The following is a 17,500-nucleotide window of genomic DNA, read 5'->3' on the forward strand; positions in this document are numbered from 1 at the left end:
TGACCATTTATGACCCATCAACAGGGCAACAGCCAGCCACAGTATGGCTGTCATCACTGCAGCCATAAAAGTTTTTCCCTGTGTTCTAGCCTAACAGCTCCCCTGGTGATAGATATGCATACTTAAAGAAGAGAGGGATGCTACATCTTTCCATAAGCACTTACACAGTCCAACTCGTGCATGATGAAGGCTACCACATTAGCATAGCTAGGTAGAGTTGTGTATCCTCAGTAGCTTGTTATAATCTTGAAGACTTAAGACTTTGACTGCAACTCTCAGAATGTTGGGGTTGTGTACTACAAATGCAGGTGAATATATATACCACATCTGAGGTAGAGGCATCTTGTATTCCCAAGAAATAGCAAACTCAAATTTAGTGCACTTATTGAGTCGGGCTATTGAGGGGACAGCCTTCAAAGACTCTGTGCTTATGAGATGGAACTGAACTTCATTTTCCATTCTGTTAGAGATTGCACCTGCAGTCCTAAAATTTCTGAAACGGAGCTCCATGGCCCATATGCTGCTTGCTGCATATCCCTCCTCATTAGGTGCTGTGCCGCAGAAAGTTAGAATGCCCCGCCCATTAATGAGTGAGCTGGCTTCAGCTGCAGACTCTTACCCTGCACCTCTAGTGACCCCAATACTTGGAACTTTAGTTGGACTTGAGTCATCAGAGATGCACACGTGGTTTCATCCTTCTGTACCACTGAGCTGGCTATTAAGAACTAATCTTCATAATGTTTCAGATGGACTATCATGGGGAGATTCTGGGTATGTATTATGAAAAAAATAATGCTTTTTAGTTAACATTGTGCTTTACATTTAAATATATTGAATCACGAGGCTTAAGGAAAAAGAAGAACATCTGCAACCTACAGTGATCATTAAAGAAAAAAAAATCTATAAACAGAATAACATATGTAAGGAATCAGGAATGCTTACAAATGTAGTCATAAGAGTCCAGGTTAATTATTTCAATTTATCACTCAAACAACAATAGCAATTTCAAGGTAAAAAAAAATAATTTCATTGAGCTGATAGGGGAAAAACTCAATGTAGGAGAAACTAATTTATATTTTCAGAATTTATTTGTGAACAAGGAATTAATTTAATTCAGCCACTACCACCCATCCTCCAGAAGGCTTCCAATTAGTCAGACCTTCTAGAAGAAATTTAAAACATTTTGTACGGGCTGTCAATCTAACTCTCCTTACAAAGGAGGCCACTTTTTTGATAGGCCGCTCAACTGGAATCTATCAAAGATATTCTCTTGAAGAGAACATTCAGCTGTGATATCACCGACAGCAGCGTTTCATACCATTAATACCCGCTGAAAGCTCTGTGTGTAGAATTTAAACAGAAGAGCAACTGCATAGCATTCCTAAATGATTGCAGCTGTGTTGGCAAATGAACACTGAATGGAAGTTGCACAGATAGCCACAAAAAATTCTAATTTGAAAGGCATTCATATTATATTCATCTCAAGCCATTACATTATTATAACTAATCAAACCATATTAGATATGCAAAAGATAGTAAAGATTTGTTTCATGTGTTTTTTTTTTCTTAATAAGATGTCAGAGACATCAAAATAAATAATTCACTCTGTTTAAACTTATTTGCTAATGGCATGCCATAAAATATCAATCTCTTTTTACTTCTCTGTCTCCCCAAATGTCTTCTTGTCTATAAACATTAAGATTTTGCATATGTTAACAATTGTCTGTTAGCAACTATAAAAATATACATTCACTAAAACAGTTTCCTGGACATTCTTCATGTCCAAATTGTACTTTCAGGTGAAATTATACAAGTTTTATTCACAAAAATTGTGAATACTGGCAAAGCATTTTTGCCTACCTACCAGAGAACAAGTGTCAGAATAATAAGCAATGAAGTAATGGTGTAGAAATTGTACAGATGTATTTGCCAAGTATCTTCAAAACTCAGATGACACCTTCTTAAAGTAAACCACAGCTTAGAAAAATCAAATACGAAGCTATGACCAGGTCCAATAAGTAATGCCAACAACAAAACCTGCACTGAAGGAGAAAATATCAACTGAACTTTAAAAAGAACTTTAATTACCTGAAAAGTTACTTACAAATTATTCACTTTACTCAGAAAGAATATTTTCTTTCCTAGTCATATCTTTATGTACTTGTGGAAAGCTGTTTAACCATCTACAAATCAGGCAAACATTTTTAGTTAATACAAAACATTTTGCTTTTTGCAACACAGCACCATGTTTTTTCAAGTCTATTCACATGATAAGCAGGAACAGGTTATTTCACTGTTTGATCTTAGCTACTCCAGTGGTGCAGATGGATAAAGCCACAAGTACAAGCCAGTTAACCTGGGTTCATTTAGCACCTTGGGTGACTGACAAAGCGACAGAAAAGGGTAGGAATTCCCATGCGGGGGAGGGGGGATGGTTGTGTGGAAGTTTTTAAAAGTGATCTCTAGTAGAGATTGGAGACATTGATGTAGATGGAGTAGCCTAAAAATGAGAAAATGCGGGGAAATGGGTGAGCTGTTGCAGAGGCTGGATGAAATGCCACAACATGTCCCCTTTGCATACCAGTCCCTTGGCTGTTTCAATGCAACCACAGATGGGAGGGGGGAAATGTAGGCAAATACAAGAAGCCCTTAAGCACTAAGACCTGCCCCAGCTTGAACAGCCTAAGTAGGGGAAGCTAAGAGGAAGGTGGTAGACCCAGCAATGGATGTGAGCAACAAAGGTAGAAGGCCATAGGAAGATGCCGGTGAATTTAGTATTAGTGAAAGAAAACATATTTTATTATAAAAAATGCTTTAAGAGTTTTGTTTGGTTTACCCATTTTTTAATATGTTAAGGATGCTTCATGGAAGAGACAAACAAAGATTCAAGACATTTCCTGATAGCAAAGGTACTTTAGCAGAGATATTTTGTATGGACAATCCAGCTTGTTTCAAAATGACTGTCACATATAACCAGTGATTCATTCACTGGAATCTTGTGTTTTACCAAACTGGCCAAAACTGTTGATCTATACAGCTGGATATTAAAGTGCTGACCACTTTCTGTCCATTTATTCTACTGTTCTACAAACCTTGCATAAGCCAAACATAATAATAATAATAATAATAATAATAATAACTGCATCTCTTAACTTTGCTTATCTTTATCTATGAAGTCTCTGAAAAGTACTGCTACCAAATTTCAAACTCATGCCTACTCACAAAACCGACCAATGCCAAAAATTATCTGTCAAACTATAAACATGACTTTCACACTACCACACTTTTAAACAGTCTCTTGCTAGTGGTTAAAAACTAATTTTCAGTATAGGTCTACTTATGTTCCCTTTCATGTTTGATGGAATCGAATTTAATAGTAGAGGCTTAGTGACAATTACCTCATTTGCCAGCCTTCAGTACAGAAAAAAAAGTTTGCCCTCTGACATAACTTTTAACATCAGAGATGTATTTATTTATTTACTTAGTGTACATTGTCAACTGGATAGATTCTGTGGCCCTATTGCCATTCTACAGGGAACAGAAAAGGGTATGGCTCCAGTAAAAAGCACTTAAAAAACTAAATGTAGTTATGTGTTTTGAAACAAGGGGTGACAGAGGCATATAACAGCAGGTAGTTTAGTAGCAGCAGATGGAAATGGCAGCAGTACACATAGCACACAAGTAATCAGCAAATGCAGTAATTAAGCAAGCATTATTTACATTTTCAAACACAGCACTAACTTTAAATAGGTATACTGTGCCATGTGTGCACTGATTGTACAAATGACTGCATGTAAAGAAAAATGACAGAACTGTATGAACAAACAGCAGAGACATCAGGATAAGGAAGACCTGTACTGAAAGAGGTCACCAGCTGGCCAGTTCATCAGATGATGTTTTAACAGGCATAATTAATTTACTCAATAATGTACTTCTACTTAGTTTACAAAAATGTTACTAAATATCAGTAGTCCTGTTATTTGAGAGTCGTGGAGCAGGCATTACATTAAAAGCCACAAATATGTCAAAGGACCCTAGTTTTCATTCCTTAAAATGTCCTTAAATAGTTTGTGATTTACCCTTTGTGGCACAACACATAGTACATTTCCTGTCACTCCAATTATAACGTTGTATTTTTGTTTTAATTAAATCCATTGGAAAATGCTATTTTTGCTTGCATGGATATCAGCTGACTGTATCCTTTGGTGACAACAGTCTAGGGACAGCATAGAGAAGCAGCCATATACCTTAAAGGAAGCATCATTATACATGAGCAAGGGTATGCCCAGTAAAACCTAGGGATGTATCCCTATGCTTTCCCTACAATAACATCACCTTAGGATAAAGTCAGTTCTATGGGCATGTCCATAACAAAAGGTTTATGGAACAGTTTATAATTTAAAGAATGGCAAAAAATAACAGGCATAGCAGGGGAAAGCATCATGGCACTAAAGCCATCAAATGCCACCATGCAAGTAACAACTGTCAAAAGACACTCTAATAATTATTTCTTCCATTTAATTATGTGGCAGAGTGAATCCGTTTGAAACAGTGCCACACAGAATCATCACTAATGACACATTTTTCAGTTGGCTGCATGAACACAAAACTTAGACTATTCAGTGTTACTTATACCCATGACCATTTAAAACAGCACCACTAGATGAAATACATCAATTTCCTTCAAAATTCCTCAGCATGAATAAAAGGTACTTTTCTCACCATTTTGTGTTTACTTCCTTTGCTACAGTTTGAAAATTTTAGCACTGTCCCCATTCTGACTTGAAGGGAACATTATGAGTCTGCCACCAGTTTTAACTCCATAGAAACAGAAATAGACTATTTTCTCAGTATGTCTGCTTTAGTACCACCACTTCTTCCAACCAAACAGAGCCATAAGAATGTAATGGCAGATGAGCACTGACTGATACAGAGTCAATCAACCCTGTTACAGGATAAACTGCAGAGTATGCATAACCAACCACTTCATCTTTACAAACCCACAGTTTTACATCTGTCATAGGCATCCTTGAATTCCCTTGTTGTTTTTGACTTTGCAAACCCTCCACGAACACTATTCTTCTCATGCATTACCCTTTTTGTAAAAAGGGAACTTCTTTCTATCTCACCAAAGCTATCTAACTTATACTTCCAACTTATGTGATTTTGTGTCTATTTTCCTGAAAGATGGTACCCATTTACAGTCTGTAGTTTCCTTAGAGGTACTCAAAGCATTTTTTATTATATCCTCTCTGCCTCACTCCTTCAAAATTGGACAAATTAAGGTCTTTTGACACAAAAGCCATATCATTTTAGTCCCCTTCCTTTGAACCGCCTCCACTTTGTTTCTCTGCCTATGCAGACATGTGGCCTCAAAAACTGCAGGTGATTCTCAGTGCTTATCTCTTAGGCAAACATGATAACACACACACACACACACACACACACACACACACACACACACACACACACACACACACACACATTCAAAATGGCATGAAGAAAATAAATAATAACAAGGAACTGTAATGCTATGTCAATTCTTCAGATTAAGGTATGTGTTTATACAGAAAGGCCCAAATAAGAGTGTCAGGATAAAAACAAGGAAGTGTGATGGAACATTTTTAACTGGCCAAAGCAAGTGTTATGTGAAAATAAAGCACTAAAAATCAGTAGCTCAGAGTGATTTATCAACATTCAGTGCGAACATGCGTCAAAGCTGGCAAGTAAGACTGCACAAGATGGACTGATACATAATGACATCATCCAAAGCTATTAAAGATTGTAGTACGAATCAGGATGAATTCTAATCAACATTTTTGGATTAAAATATTTCTATTGAAAATCGGAAAGTGAGGTAACTGAATAAGTGAATGAGTGAATAAGTAAGTGAACAGATGCAATGGGAACATTTTCCCATGTAATGAACATAGCAACAAAGGACACAAACTATAACTTTAAAGGACATAAGGTAGGGTGATTTTGGTAAAAAATAGTCAAAGGAGCAAGGACTGTCTTTAAATATATCTTCAAAGCTCTGCAGAATTAAAAGAATGTTGTGTTAGGCATCTGTTTTTTTCAATCTTCATGTTAGTCAACTGGGTGGTCTCAAAGGGCCTCACCAGGGTGGCTCCTTTTTTGGGGAAGGTCCTGAAACAACATGCAGCAACAAAGCAGATAGCAGTTTTCACCACCAACTGTCTACTACAGATTTAGCCAAGATTCCAGTTACACTGGCAAATCACAATAATGTTTTGAGGAGTGAGGACAGAGTGCAACAGCAAAGGACAGCAATCTCGTAGGATAACTGAAACAACTGTACAACTGAAATAAAGTATATTATTATAAAATGATATCATGAGAAAAGATGAAGGTCAGAAATATAAACAAGCAGGAAAGCAACGCTCAAGAAAGAAAGAAAAGTTGCAGCTCTTATGAACACAAATGCCTTATAATTAACAAAGCGTTTTACAGCTGTCTGACAGTCAGATCGAATACTATTATTTTCTTGCTACATCACATCTGAACTTCACTGAAATATATTTTTTAATTCCCACTTTCCAGGAATTCGCCTCACAGTTAGACGTTGCCCGTTCGATTCTCAGTCAGAGCGTCTTTTGTGTGGCGACATGCGTGAATGGGCGTTCCTTCGTTGAAGGTGGTGCATTATGCCCGGCAAGCCAGCACGTCAAAATCTACTGCCAATCATTAGCGGACCGGAGTTCCGCTGTGGCGACCCCTAACCAGGAAAAGCCAAAAGAAAGAAACTTTCCAGGAATTGCATTGCATTACATTTGATGGATAGCAAGATGCTAGATTCAATATTTTCCTTCATTACTCTTTTATCTACTTTAGGTAGTTTAAATATAGCATTTAACTATCTATCAACTGACTGATTCATAGAGTATCTATCTATCTATCTATCTATCTATCTATCTATCTATCTATCTATCTATCTATCTATCTCTTTATCTCTCTGTCTATATACTTATCCATCTATCTGTCATCTATCACTTTATTGAATATTTTTTGCTGTTCAGCTAAGCTCACTGCCCTCAACCACCTTTGATTTCACCAGTCTGGTTCCCTACACAGCAAGCAAGAAGGTGCCGAAGAGGATTAGCATCATTCTCCAATTTCAAGGCTAAGAATATGCAAACTATACAGTAAACCACAAACAAAATGGCAAAAAGGTAATTCTATACAAGCCACAATAAGGCTGCTGGTGAAAACAGTCTTGCGCTTTGACAATATGATGCCTTCAATGACTCATGTGGTTTACACAATAAGAATATGCAATGGAATAGTCACTCTGAGCCAACATGTTGCTGGAAATGTATCTTAAGGCCACTGAAGCTGTTCGTGCATTTACTGCAAGGTCCACAAGCATTCTGTCCAGTATCTATTTGGGGGGGGGGGGTGCTGCCACAGTTCCTGATCCCCACATGTCCCTACCCAAAGGAAACCAACAGGGCTATACACTCTTCACTTTTACATTACTCATTCAAAGGCTCTAGCACCAAGACTGCTGTTCAAATCAAGGTTACCAGTGACATGGGCAGACATCATGTCCATGACCCAATGGGTTGGTCTGTTGGTTCATTGCTATAGAATACTTAATGTATGTTATTTCTAACTGATATTCTTTAACTATACGCTAGATTTCACTTTTTGTCCATTCTGGGCTTTCATTATACAGATGTAGGAGTACAATTCCAAACACTTCTTACTAGCCAGGTATTAGCTTTTTATCCCATTGTCCAAAATTGGTTATTGATTAACCTACATGTAACTTTCCAGTTTCATAGCCAGTGCATTTCAGTTACTCTAATAAATCCAGCCCTTTCTACTACTGACATTTACATTCTTTCAGCCTCAGATTATTCCAGATCTTTTCATTATCAAATTCAAACTCAGATTAATTCAGGAATATGAAAGACTAAGATCTCATGAAGTCCTTAACACACCTTCACAAAAAGTTACACCTGAAATTTAGTAGCTACATACAAAATCTAAAGTATATTTAAGTAGTTAAAAGATATCATGCAGGACAATGAAATACTAGGAGTGAAATTAACAAATGTTACTAAATCAAGGTCTGGGTGCCACGGTGATGCAGTGGATACTTGTTGGCTCACAGTAAGTGGTTCCCTGGTTTGATTCCCAGCTGGGGTGCCTTTTGTACAGAGTCTGCATGTTCTCCCTGTGTTTGCGTGGGTTTCTTCCCGGTGCACCGGTTTCTTTCCACATCCCAAAGACAGGTGGATTGGACACTCTAAATTGGCCTCAAGGGTGATTGTGTGTATGACTGTGTGGTGTGGAAGAACAACCAGGGCAATTAGCTACCTGAAGGTATACACCTTGGTTCTAGATGATTGTCACTGTTGAACTGACACCTCTACCCCATGTGCAAAAATGGGAAAAAGGAGTTATGGATGGATGGACTAAACCAAGGTGTGGCATATAATGCACAGGATCAAGACTATAAGCCATTAGCGAACTGCTTCCTACAGTCCAGGGTTTGATTCCCTTAGCCTCTGTTTACATACTATATGAATCTAAGCAAGACAATTATCCAAACATTCACCAAGAAAAAGGACATTTGCGCCCTGTTTGATTACCAGTTAACAAATAAATAAAACGATTCACTGTAGTTGTGCAATACAAAATATCTATCTTAGATTAATAGAATTTGATACACAGACACAAACACACACACAAACACACATATATACACACACTCACACAGACACAAAAATACACACCAGTAAGGCAGAAAATTAAATCTTCTTCTTCTAAATAATAAACAAAAATGAATAAAGGCAGGCATAGATACTTAAATCCATACTTTAGAAAACAGAAGAGATGCTGCCACGGTTTTTCACATTTACACATTTAACTAACAAGACACAGTTAATCTTTTTCTGTTGCTGTGCTCAGTGAAGTACAAACACAGAGTCAGAATGTATAAGTAAGGGAGACAGAAAGCAAAAAACAAAACCACTCGTTGCCTATGATTTTCTGTGATTCCAGAGACAGGAAGTAATATTACATTTTAATATGTCTTCATTTGAATGTTATTACAGTGACTCCCAAGAGGCTAAGCTTTAGTATGTATCTTGGCTGTCTCCAACCTATCAGGTTAGTAATGCAGTTCTAATCAGATGGAGAGTTAAGCTACAGGATTTGTGCCTGTATGTATTTTTCCATATACATGGATTAAAAAGGAAGGTAAGAAATAGAAACCAAGATTTACTATAAAAAGAGTTAAAAAATTTGCAAAAACCTTGACTATTCAGAGGTTCACAGAGAAGCACGTGGACACATTGTGTTCTCTCAAACACTGATCAGATGCCCTTACAATCTGAATGCTTTAAAAGAGCATTTCCTTAAAAAAGATATACCTGCAAATTAGTTTACTTATCTGACTAGAAAAGAAATGTCATCTAACCTTGTGATCCTTTTGTAGAACCAGAAAAACAACTTTTAACATGACTGTACACATTACTATTAGCCTTTATAAAGCAAGAACACTTCGGACAACACACAGAGAAGAGAAAAAGAACTTCCCCATGATTTCAGGCTACTGCACTCACACAATTCCAGAAAATCATCTCTACTGCTGTGGAAATCTTACTTGATCTAATCTCCCTTCCTAAAATTACATAAATGATATAACCTGTAAGAAAAGAATATTAAAAGCTTTATCAGAAATCATATCATATGCTAGTCCTTTTATTTTTGTGCGTTGTTTTATGTCAGTAAGATACTTGTATCTGACGCAAGATAAACTTTAACACTGAGCTTTTTAAAGTGAGCAGCCAAAAAAATGACAGGATAAAGCAAAACACAAGAAAAATGTGTTTCACTAAAGTAAAACAACTGCTCTTTTGTAATAAAGCTGGGTGTACCATCTACCTCACTTCCAAAGGTTTTTCAATATGTATTTGAAAGAGGGACCCAAACACACAACTATAAAATTCTTATTTAACCAACTTGTCTCAGGTTTGCAAATAACTTCTTAAATGTTCACAGTAAGGTAGGATGAGCAAATATGAAATTACAGAAAGAAAAGAAAATAATACATGTAGATGTCAGGATGACTGTTGTAAATTACAGTTCTGAAAAATCAGGAAAAACAAAGTAAAAAAATAGCTGTTGCATTACAACTGAAGTGAATAGTACATATTCATTTCTCAGTATGTAAATAATCCCAGAGAAATCTCCTAATTTCAAAACTATACAGTATTCCACATGAGACATTTTTATTTTGAAACTAATATAAAAGGCCATGTCTGTGTTAAGCCCAGTGGATTCACCTCTCAAACAATACCTCCTCCTTTCCAAAAAAAGTCCCTTTGCATTTAAATGAAGGGTGTACTGGGTTGCTGTGAATATCCTAGAGCACAATAATTGTTTTTTTTTTTTTTTCATTCAAAATGCAAAGACAAACCTTTATAGAAAAGCATAAAATTGCAGAAGTCACCCTCCCCTTATCACTGAAGCTATTATTTAAGAAAACAGCCATCTCTACCATGATTGTTTTGTACAAAGTTCCACTCTGTCAGAGACCAAAAGGAGTTCCTCATACTTGAGTGTCTCACGTTAATGAACAGACTCTTTCCAGGGTTGTTATTGCCTGTTAAAAGAAAATCAAGCTGAAGCCGCAGCCCACAGCACGGCAAATGAGTGACAAGAACACAGACTCCTTCCCAGACCAGTCCCCATATGTCTATGCCTCCTACCCTTTCAGTGTTCTCAGGGAGATCAAATACTGCCCAGAGCCATAAATCATCCATGTCCCCATGATACTGAGAAGACCTGCTTGAAATAAATTGGCAAGAGTGAATTTTCATCCCAGTTTCTTTATATATTATCAATTTAAATCATTAAAGTTTTTCAGGAATAAATGTAGTACTTCTTGTAGGCATACAAAACATTTTCAACAATAAATAAAACAAACAAATAAATACATACATACATGACAGAAGCTATGCAGCCATGTAACAAAATGGAATCTTACCTTAATCTTATATATATATATATATATATATATATATATATATATATATAAACAGACACACACACACACACACACACACACACACACACACACACACACACACACACACACACACACACACACACACACACACACACACACACACACACACACACAGATAGATAGATGTAGATATATAGATATTAATAATAGATATTAAGTACTTTAGATAGCTGACATTACTTGACCAAGAATTGTCTAACCAAGCATTGATTACTTTCAGTGTAGTCTCTGGGAAAAAGTCCCATAATGTAAAACGCTATGCAATACAAGCCAAAATGGAAGTAGAACAAAATCAGGAAACATGACCCAAAGCAGTGCTAAGGCAAGACAACTGTTCATTTATTACAGCTGGAATGTAGATAAACAAAAACCTGGCTATAATAACAATGTAAATGCGTAAAATGATGTGCTGTCTGTTAAGAAGACACAGAGAAATTGGCATAAATGCCAGCACAAAGTTTTGATTATGGTTGCTTAAAAACCAACTGTGACTCATGCGGGCCACATGGTGGTTTTTTACATCCCAGTTCTGGGGTTCAATCCTGATCACCAGAAACTATATGTGTAGCGTTGGAATATTCTCCTGTGTCTTCATGGGCATGCTGGTTTCTTCTCATCTCCCCCAAACATGATGACTGATTATCTACTGTGAAGTGTTCATATATATTACATTTAGTTCATATATATTACATTTAGTTCATATATATTACATTTACTCTTGCCCCTATAGTCATAGCTGAAAATAGCCCACAATGATGGTTCACTCACTCAGTCAACAAACCATTCAAATTAAATAAAAACTGGAATGCAAGTGCTGCTTAAAAACAGGAAATATGTGGTACAGAGTGAAGTATGCTTAAGGCAGTAGTGATAACCATCACCTTGTTTGTGCTCCTAGATGGGTGTTCTTGAGGTTGAGAGATTCATTCCAACTGAAAAATCACAACATAGCAAACCACTGAATAAAATATCCTAATTTTGTACTTTGAATATTTTCCAAGATATGTACAGGTTAGCTTTTAAAATTAAAAAGTTTTTTCATGTTGTAATCTATATAACAGCACAGAGATGATACCAGTGTCATTCTGAGGCTGTTAGGTCACCAAGAAACACACAAAGTGCCTCATATGTACTATACTGAATTGCCTTGTTACAATTATACAATGGACTGAAAATATAATTAAGATTTAAAATATGCCTAGAATAAATGCAATGAACTTGTGCTCAAATTTACTTCACTAATGGGGGCTCAGATTTTTCCTTGCCATTGTTTAACAAAGCTAGCCTATTAAAAATGTCCATTGTGTTAAAAGAATGTGTAGAACACTAGGTTACTAATTAAAATGCTAACTGCAACTTACAGCCTCTTTGTCTAAAAAAAAAGATGAAATCTGCTGCAAATTATAACTTCTTGGGCGAATTTCAACTGTATAAATTATTTGACCAGAAGGGATAAAGAAACATACTAAAACGGCTTGCTGTAGTATGACACACATTTGAAAAAAGTGACCTCTGCATGTTCTACAGAGTCAAAATGCAACAAATAATATTAATGTCTGAGTAATAGGCGCTGTAGTGGCAATGAAGTGGAAAACATCCTTTTAAAGCCGAGTTCATTGGATGGTTACAAAGCTTCATTGCTGGCTGAGTTAATGACTACTGACATGTTAGAATAGAGCACTGCCCGGGTGCATTCATTGTAATGATGTGATTACATTTACCACAGCCAGACAGTCACCAAGAAATCCAACAAAGAAGTGCAGTAGGCAGTCTGACCTAGAGTCGAACCTCAGTTCCTGGCCAACTGACTGTAAAAGGGTACAGTTCACCCCCCTCCCAAAATTTTCCAGATTTACTTCAAATGTACGCATCAGTCACAAGAATCATGGGCTTGTTACAAAAACAAATATAGTTCTGATCACAACTCATACACACTCACTGGTACATTGTTAAGAAAATTATAACGCCCAACTAGGAAGGCATAGTTGCAGCTAGCTGTAAGTAATCAGCCTGCAAATCTCAGCCTGTACCATGATTCTGTGTTCAGAAGGCAAGTAAACTAAACAAAACACCAAATGTTAAGTCCAAGGTTTGTCAGAAGAAAGGAATCCTGCGTCTCGATTTATAATAGTTTAGTTGGTCTCCTCTAATAAGTACAGACACTTCTCTGCTTGATTTATTGAACAAGTGTGTTCTGATGAGGTAAGACTTAGAAGGTGGGCAGCTGTGATACACCTTCCAATGAAGCTACAAGTTAGAAGCACTGCTTAAGTTGAGAAACAAAGCAAAGTGAAAAGGTAAGCTGTTCTATTGCTGCTTCTAATGACATTGGAACAGAAGGGAATGACTACATTTGTAACATTAAACATCCTTACCACTGTAACAGTGACTTCATCCACCACCCCCTAAAATCAGTTTGTAACTCTAAACATCCCTACCACTATAACAGTGGCTTCATCCACCACTCACTAAAGTCAGTTTGCAACTCCACCTCTCACTAAAGTCAGTTTGTAACTCTGCAAACATCCCTGCTACTGTAATGGTGGCTTCATCCACCACTTCAACTACTGTAATGGCTTCATCTACCACCCCAAAAGGAGTCATGAGGTGCCAGTGGCTGCAAACAAAAGCATTTACATAACAAAGAGGGGATATTCCAAAAGGAATCTAATGCAGTAAATGATAGCAAAACACGTTTGAAACATGGCCTCATCTCTCTGTGTTTCATATCACACAGCTTAAGCCAAACTAAAACCTCTTCAGTGATATTTGAGGATATCATCTCGTCTACCCTATCCTTCATGTTTAATGCTTCAGATATTTATGACAGTTTCAAATTTTTGAAATGTACCCTTGCTTGAGAACTGTCTACAAAGCGGACTGTGTGTGTGTATCTGTATGTGTGGTTTACCTACACAGAAGAAAGAATGAAGAATTTGGGTGGGAGCTGTCATTACCCATTACTATGGTCAGTCAGAGGATAAAGGGGTTCAGTGACCCAGAATATGATTCATTTGAAGCTAAAAGCAGAAACATTAGACTCATGTATAATGAGACAGAAAACAATCACAGTCAGCTTAGTAGCTGGATAAGATAACATTTCTCCAAACGTCTCTTTAAAGATATTGAAAACAAATGGAACAGAGAAGGCACTTTCATATAATTATAGTAATTGTGACTGTTCTGCTACTCCCATTGCTGAACGGTGGCCAGGGTTTCTTGTGACTATCAATGCGCCTGGCTTATTGATTTCATATGAAGTGTACCTTAGAAGTGTACCTCGGTCTTTTCTGGAGAATTGTAGTTATACGGATTATGGAGGACTCTACAGCAATGATGTCTCACAACACTTTGGCCCTCACTTTCAATTTTCAATTTCTAATTTAAGCTTAGTTAATTATGGCAGTACTCGCCAAAGTGTAATACCCCTAATTAGGTAGAAACTATTTTTTACCTGAGAACGAAGAAATATACCATGGAAATGACACAGGATAAAATGAAAGTTCCATTCATGTCCCTTAAGAGCCTTATCTCATTCAAATCAGTCTAGTTTCCTCAAGAAAAACACTTGAGCAGAAATTATTCATTTTCACAGTGTTACATCTCTGGGGACAAGTTTTCCATTTATTACATCTCTGGGGACAGATTTTCCATTTATTACATGCTAAACATTTAAAAGACACAATAAACAAGTTCTTAGAGTGATAAATTAGGTTATAGGACACTATATAAAGTAACACACAAGTAGCAGGACTTCCTGTTAGTACTGTCTGTGTCCTGACAGCTACTACAACTCACACAGCCATTTGTGAGTTCTCAGTGTTAAAAAAAATATAATTTCAGCCTTCTGTGAGATAAAGATAATCATTAGTATAATGTTTAGATTTTATTAAATTAGCGGTTCTATAACATACCCAGATTTTACCACTAATGTTACATTTTATTATTAGTGCAGTGTTTATTTTATTTTTATCTATTTACCCACAGATTCAATCTGTCTTAAATGAAACAATTACCCTTTCTACTTCTGGTCCCAAGGAAAATATTTTAAACTCTCAAAATGTTAGCATAGACTTGTTTAGAAATAAGCGAACTTTCAGGACTGCTTGGGTAATGGTATCACTTTATACAGTGTTCTCCTCCTTAGTTCCATGTGGCTTGGCAGAAAAACTTTACTAGACAGCACTCCCATTAGACATTTCAGGACTCAGGCTTACTAAACTACTTCAAGCATTGGGTCTCCAATTCATAGCATTTTGAATGCATAAATCAATAAATGATATTGCTTTTATTACTGTCAACTGTACACAAAGCAACTCTACTGCACATCTTAAGACTCTCTTCAGTAAAGTTTGACTACTTCAGACAGAAATGTTACTTTTGTACAAATTAAGACAATATGTCAGTTATGTCATTTCCAAGGTATAATATTCTTCACTCTTTTCCCTTGGTTCAAAGTTTAAAAGATTTAATTTCCAAATAGCAAAAGGAAGTACACTGGTAAATAGTTTCTATCAAATCATTAAACAAAATACTCTTATGCAGAGTCATACCACACACAAGCAAAATTAAAATCTGAGAACAAAGATCTTCGTGTTCAGACTCTCAAATATGGGGTAGGGCCTCCCTGCACCTCCACACTAAAACAAAGGTCAGAAAAACACATAGAAATGGGGAACAATCTGTAGTTTGCAAAACGTATCACTCCCCTACTTCCACATTTAAAGGACATTGAAATAAGCTATAATAAAGCATAAAATTCAAACCAAACACAGAGAGTCTGAAGCCTCCTTATGTAAGCAGCAGAATCCAAGCATACTGCCATGATAAAAAGTAATATAAGAGAAAGGGTCCCATACAGAAAGGATGGAAAACTGATGTAAATTAAGCAATGAAACCAATATCACAGAAAACAGCACATGAAGAAATGTGGTATTCCCATTTACCTGGTAGAACTGTATGTTACTTACTATAGATTTTTGCTAAAAAATGTAATGAATATATTACATTCAGTAACAAGCCTTTTGAATACAGAACATAAATTTATGTGGCATAAAATAAAGACCTGCTCCTTTAAACAATATAGAATTAATAGGTATGTGAGGGAATTAAGAATGTGGATAATATATCAAAAAACAACGAAAAAGGCACCAAGAAGCAAACAACGAACACAGTATCCAGCAAATCTTTTAATAAAATCTCTGACGTCTCGGCCAAAGCCTTCAAGGAGCAATGTGGATAATATAAACTATATTCATCTTACCCTGTCTTTGTCAGAACAAAATTATGCCAAGGCATTAAGTCAGGAATCCACATGAAATATCAACAATAATCTCATATCTCTAAAAATGTACCTAAGTCAGGAATAAAATTATTTTTTGTTTAAAAAATAATCATATTTTATTGGATTTCTATAACACAAAATCTGGCATCCAAAAGGACTTGGGCATTGAATAACATACTGTACGGAGTAATTGTTCTATATGTGATTCCGAACCCAAGGCCTCTGTGAGTTTTGACTCGGTGTACACCAAATCTGTTGGAAGCCTACATCAGATTGCAAGAGGAGACTTGAACATGCGACACCAAAGCACTTTGGAGATGTACATTGGCAAAGACCTCCAATATTATAATTCAGAGATATTATGTTTCAAAGCTTTCTCCACAAAAGCCATATCATAAAAAGTGGCTTGCTCAGTTCATTACATCAATATGAGGTAAAACCAGTGTCTGCATTCCCTTTAAGTGCATAAAACAACTAGTATTATTTACAGACACTTTCTGGTGATATCTGAACAGCTTTTAGCTGCCATGCAGTAGCTGAAGATGTTTTCTCTCTCTTTCTCTCTCTACATGTTTAAAATCTGCTGGGGTATCAGTGACAATGTCACAGTTAAGGACAGATTACAAAACACCCGTGCTGCTTGCATTATATAATCTTTTACTAAATGTGGAAGGAAATGTGACTTGGTAAAACATATAAAGATAGTTATACAGCCTATTCCTATATGGTCAAAGCCATTAAGCCAATAAACAACTATTAGTAATGTGACATAATGTCTGACTATGCACAGCATTACTTACGGCTAACTCCAGAACTGCTGTGATACTGTTATATTTGGGAAGTGACTTACTGAAAATAACTTTATCAAAAACTGCTAAATATAAACTCAAAACTTTACAAGGCCTAAATCAGGAAATGTTCTGCTCAATAATAACTTACTGAAAAAAGACATTAAATATATAAAATCCAATTTATTCTCCTTCTGCAGTGACTTCACTGCAAAAAATGTATTTATCTATTATACACATTATATTATACACATTATACTAGTTTGATGCCACCCACAGTAATCATCTGTAAATGATTCAAAAAAAGTGCAAAACCACTGCTATTCATGGATGTTCTAAAATTTGGCTCTAAAATTAGCTCTG

The 17,500-nt window shown here is 36.3% G+C and overlaps 1 protein-coding gene across 2 annotated transcripts in view; it reads right to left on the reverse strand.

Annotated features, from left to right (window-relative positions):
* The window catches only part of EFNB2 (ephrin B2), a 77,957-nt gene that overhangs the window by 14,160 nt on the left and 46,297 nt on the right, over positions 1-17,500 (reverse strand). The window lies entirely within an intron of this gene.

Source organism: Protopterus annectens, chromosome 5.part0, assembly GCF_019279795.1.
Source record: "Protopterus annectens isolate FY-2018-M chromosome 5.part0, PAN1.0, whole genome shotgun sequence".
NCBI classification, from domain to species: Eukaryota; Metazoa; Chordata; order Ceratodontiformes; family Protopteridae; genus Protopterus; species Protopterus annectens.